Source organism: Psittacula echo (genome assembly GCF_963264785.1).
Source record: "Psittacula echo genome assembly, chromosome: 6".
Lineage (NCBI taxonomy): Eukaryota > Metazoa > Chordata > Aves > Psittaciformes > Psittacidae > Psittacula > Psittacula echo.
Genome location: NC_137743.1, coordinates 72,744,964 through 72,750,963, shown reverse-complemented (window position 1 = coordinate 72,750,963; position 6,000 = coordinate 72,744,964).

The window sequence follows — 6,000 nt, the reverse complement described above, 5'->3', positions numbered from 1 at the left end:
TGGAAAGATGAATCTGATTGGCTTGTTTTTAAGACCATAGCTTTTTCTTCTTTTCTGATAGCTTCATTACTGGTTTTGGCAGCTGAGTCACAAGAAGATGTTACACAAAAGGTATTTACAGTATAATGAGGTTCAATGGAGTTGAAAGCTAAAGTTCATTAGCTTCACATTTAAGACTATTAGAGCAGAGAGGCTGTAGTGAAGCATTGTGTTTGTCATTTGCACAGTGTTTCTGAAAAGCAAACAGCATAGATTCTCTGGACGCTCACAGGCTCTCTTTCTAGCCTTGCAGCTGACTTTCACTTGCAACAGAGTCCAATATTGCAGAATGTAGATTGATGGAACCATTCAGCACAGTGTCAGCATGTGTATGTAACCTCTGCTCTGACCATCACCAAAGCTACCAGGAGAATGAATCAGGAAGGATTTGAGCATAAGATGGTGTCGGTACCATAGTGACCATGCAGTTGCTAAGGATGTGATTAGCACTCCTATTGCAGGAACAGGAGACTTAATTGCTGTGTCCTCATTCCATATCTCTAGGGGAATACCTGTTTGACAATTCTACAAGAAAAAAAAAAACAACCCTGCCTCTTGAATTCACAGCATCTGAAGCCAGCACCTGTTTGACCCTGAACATCTTCGTTATGAAACTGCAGCACATAATTTTTATCCACTAAGTGCAGCAAATGTGATACTAACAGTTGCCTTTTTTCCTCCCTTTTTTGCTATGTTTCCCTCTCTCATGCACACCACACACTTGCTCACTTCCCTCTGGAAGTTTGAGGGCCTCTTTGTTTTTTTTATGTAAGTCTGATATTCAGCTATTAAGCTGAAGAAGGCTCAGGGAAATGAACTGAAATGTCTAGTGAGAAGAAAAATGGCACTGTAAGGATGGGATAAAAAAAAAGCTCAGGGTAATAGAGATTGATCACTCAATCTGTCCAGGGCCTCAAATAAAACTGAGTGAATTTAACACGTTAGGTTACAGTTAAGGAGCTGAGTTGTTTCTGTGGTTATAATATAGTTTCAGATTATCATGGGGAGCCATTTATGTATTTCTGCATTTGTGAGTCATATAGGCAGTCCCTTTATGTGAGTGAAAATATGTTTATTTTTCCCACTCCCTGCTGTTGTGTGTTCTATTAATATCACACTAGTTGAAATAGATGAGTACACTAGAAACTATTTGGTGTTGAATTTGTTTTTCAGATTTCTTTTTCTCTTCTTTTTCTTCTTCAGGCAGCTATTTTTTGTAAACCAGTTCAGAAGCCCCCAGGCACTTTCCATACAAGTTTTCCTCAATTTTTGAAACACAAGGCTTAACCCTGCAATAGCAATCCACAAGGATGCAGGAGCCTACAAAAGTCTGTGATGTCTTTTATCCCTTTCAGACAAGATGGAGGTGACACAGTATTTCCCTAGCTTTTCAAAACAAGGCATCAGGCACTCAGAAGTGGCCGCAGTTCCAAGTGCTCCTATTTGATTAAAATAAAAGGAAAAAAAGGCTAGAACCTGCAAAAGAGAATCTAAACTGAATAGGAAAGGAATGTTGCTGTGAGATATACTGGTCCTTGTAGTTTACCAACAACCACAATCACCATCTTCACCTTCTTCACCAAGGACATTCCTAGTAGCTGCTGCCACAGATGCTGTTCCCCCTTTCTTCCTGGCAGATGCTAATGGGACACTGGTAATTTGACCGTTTTAATGCTCCCCATAATCTCTTGCAGTTGTTTCTCTTCACTCTCCCTTCCACTGGCTCTGTTTGGATTTTAGTTAAGTATGGACACTCCAAGCAGGGAGCTGGTGCCATGTCATGGTTGGTGCTCTACGTACAGGATATAATGAGGATACTGAAGAGCTTATTATCTAAGGAGATAGTGCACAACAGGTTTACAAAGGAAATCAGGGAGAAAATAAATGTGAAGTGTTCTCAGCTGAGCTGACTGATTCCCAACTGAGGGAAGTAACAGACAACTCAAAGTTCAAGAGCTGGAAACAAAGGACCTCATTTTCAAATCTGACCTGACTGCTCCCACTTATGTTGAAATGATGGGAGGTTAAAACACCTGTACTTGGTGGAGGTACACTTCCCTTGATGAAGGCAATGAGATTGTACTCCAATCTTGGATTGGGCTCCAGGCAGTTATCTGGGAGCTCCTGAACTCACATAAACTGGATTGTGCTATTATTTCTGCCTGTAACAGCAGCAGGATGGCACTGAAAAGGAAATGGTCTTCACATCCTCAGCCAGCAGGACCCAGTTAGCTTGCAGCAGACATCAATCAGGATGTTTGCATCTGCCTGTGACTGAGCAGCAAGCCTGCTCTAGTGCCACTGACTTGGCTTTTGTTTTGCCCCTCATTTATCTCCCTGTTACGTGTCACTCTGTCCTTATCCAGCATGGCCCTGACCTCTTGGTGTTGGTGTTAACAGCTACAGAAATAGAAATTAATACATAAATCCTTCCACCTTAACAATAAAGGAAGTGTGGGCTGGTCATGACCCCATGATGCATACTTCCACCCTCCTCAGGAATCTTCAATCCTGGCTGCTAAAGAGATACTGTGTTGCCAAGGTAGGTCCAGAAAAAGGCAACAAAGCTGGTGAAGGGCCGGGAGCACAAGTCTTATGAGGAACTGCTGAGGGAACTGAGGTTGTTTAGTCTGGGGAAGGCTCAGGAGGGACTTTATAGCTCTCTACAATTACCTGAAGGAAGGTTGTAGTGAGGTGGGAGTTGGTCTCTTCTCCCAAGTAACAAGCGGTAGGACAAGAGGTAACGGCCTCAAGCTGTGCCAGGGGAGGTTTAGATTAGATATTAGGAAAAAAATTTCCCTGATAGGGTGGTCAGGCATTGGAACAGGCTGCTCAGAAAAGTGGTAGAATCACCTTCCCTGAAAGTGTTCAAAACTGTGTGGATGTAGTGACCTGGTTTAGTGGTGGACATGGCAGTCCTGGGGTAACAGTTGGACTTGATGAACTTGAAAGTCTTTTCCATCCTTGTTGGTTCTGTGGTTCCGTGGTGGAACACATATTACCATCTTTTGAATACAACGCCACCAGTTTTCTTCTTGTGAGAAAGTGCCTGTCTCTTTGTTCTTTCCTGATCATATATTTTGGTTCAAATACCCATCTTATATTCTTGCCTCTGCCAGTGGGAGGGCACTAATTTTGAAAGGGCGTTAATGGTCTATCATTTTGTGCCTGTGTCAGATATACCAATGAAAGTGCCAGCTCTTGCAAAGATACCACTGGACAGGAAGCAAATGTTATATAAAGGTGAAGAGCTACATAGACTACTCTGCTGGCTTAGGCAAACAGAAAAGAGACATGAACAAGCTTGCTGGAGAGCAAATCTAAAAAGTCCAGTCACAGGAAGTGAGAGGTAGGAAGAACAGATTGGAAGAGAAAGCATGAAATTAAGGACAGCTACATTGATGTCAGTCCTACTTTCTTAAAGTCCAGCGGAGATGTGTCAGTGTCTACAAATAAGAGCGAGGCATGAGAACTTATCCTCTCATTGCCTACCACTTGCATTGAATACACTGGTATTATCTCCTTCCTCAGTCACTTTATTCATCTAAGAAAACAAGCCTGGTAAAGCATGTCATGTCTTCCCCAGGAACAAGTCCATAACATCTGAGTGCTTTTGATCAAGGACAGAAATTTTGTCTGGTGTTACTAGCAAAATCAGTGGTATCACCTTATGACTCATCTTGTGCAGCAGCAGTTTTTGATGGTGTCCTGCTTTCTAATGCTGCATAACTTTAAGTAAGTCTTTTTCCAAAGTCTTTAGGCCCTAGGAAGACAATTTATAACACATCTCTTTTTAAATATATGTGCCGGAAACCCACACATTCAGCATGTCAAGCACAGGAGCTTGACATTACCTTAAACCTGTGGCTGAGATCCTAAAAATAAGCAGCAGAATTTTCGTGAGGGATGAAATCCAAAGAGCTTCAACCCCACATCAAGAAACGATGTATTTGTTCCATTTGAAAAACCAGAAAATAACAAGAGACAGAGCTTGTTATACAGAACTCATTTTCTAGCCTTTGTAAAGTGTTTTACAGCATTTTACACTGTTTTCTCTTTAGAGTGATACCCATCCATAAGAGGACCGGAGCAGGGTCCAGGAATTTTCAGCATCTCTTATTGTTGACCTGTTCTCCTGGCTGCAGTTTCACCTTCTATAAAAGGAAAGGTGGGGATGGAGGATAAAAATGTAAGGGGAAAAAAGGAAATTATAGTGGCCGGATTTATGAAGCTGATTGAGATCTCCTGAAGAAAAGAGGACAGAACAGCCAGCAATTATTTTGGGGCATCATATTCATACTGGATTAGAATGTGTACAAATAAGCTTGGCAGAGCCTTCACAGGAGAAAGAGGCCATGAATTTGTTCCTATATTTACATAGGGATGTAATTATAATTATCATAGGACTGCACAGTCCTGTTGTAATGGCAGGGAAATTGCTGCTCTGTTCTATTGACTCTGACATCTAACCATCTCTCTGCCCCATAAATCATTGCCCAGTTACACTGTTCTGCTGCAGAAACTTCTGTTACTGCTCCAAAACCATAAAAAATAAATCTATGCTACCTGGCTTTTGGAGAGCACACAACTGCTGTGCCTGGAAAATGACATCCCTGAAAACTCTTTATACTAACAAAGATGTTCCTTGTGTGTGGGCTAGTCCCAGGAAGCAAGAGCATTCAGCATTTCATAACTTGGGATCGCAGTGGCAGGACTGGGCCTTGGGGTTTTTTGGTTTGTTTTGTTTGTGAGTTGTTTTTTTTTCATGACCAGCAGTCTCCTAAGCAACAAAATGGGCAGGAGGAAAAATAGCAACTAGGTTAATAACAGAACTAGGGGAAATCCCAGCCTGAGTCATTGTAGGAAAGGGAATTAGCAGTCCCCTTGAGCCTTATGACACATTCAATAGAAAAAGTTATTCAAGAATATCATCTTGTCACCTGATGAAGACGTGGGATATGTGCTTAACAGGTCTTCCTAATTGTAGAGCAAAACTCTTTCCTTGCCATGCCTTCTGCTTGCTTTTAAAGAAGCAGTATTTTAACAACTGAAGAGTGAAAAAGTCCTGCTTTCAGCAGGAGCTAAATTCACATAGAAAACAGATTATGCTCCCAGATTGGCTTTAAATGGGAAAAAAAAGCCTGGCCTTTCTACATTGCTCTTGCTTTTCAAGTCACAAATGTAAGCAGAATCTGACTTTTTAGTCACTTCCGTCAGGGCAGCTCCTGTATAGCTTTTCACTTCCTCATTTCTCTACATAGGCCTCATCTGAGATCTCTTATCAGAGGGATGTGGTTTTTTTAGGGCTGAAACTTGCTTTATCTCTAAGCATTTATGCTGATTCTCTAAAGCATATTTCTACAAAACAAGGTTGTTTGAGTGCGTAGAGAGTGCAATAGTCAGTTCTGAGTTAACACTGCCGCAGGAAGTGCTATAAGAAGATGCATTGGTTTGTTCAACTTCCCAAAGGATTAAAGAACCCTTAGAACACCCTTTGGCTGAATATATGTCCGAAAATATACTGATTTATGTAGGTGCCTCCCTTGCTCTAAATGCCTTGCAGGTTCTTCCCTATTTTCAAGGGCTTTCAGTATGTACAGTAATTAGCATGCAGTGCATGTTATATGTTGATATTGGCTCTTCTTGTGCATGACTACACATTACATGGTTTCTCGCATTCAACCTTCCTTTCTTATCATCCTCTTGTGGTTTGGTTTAGGCCTTTTCGTGTTGGTAATGCAATTGAGTCAGCTATGTCTAATAATCCTCATCATGTTCACAGAAAACAATACTACAACCAAGCAGCAGGATTAATGAAGTCTGGTTTCTTCTGAAATTGTGTCCCTGCCCACACACAGTCTGTAACCCACTTCTCCATTTCTATCATAAGTGTGCCAAGAAACACTCAATTTCCTCTGCTCTGCTCTTGCAGAGCCCCCCTCAGCCCCTTTTCAAATGATA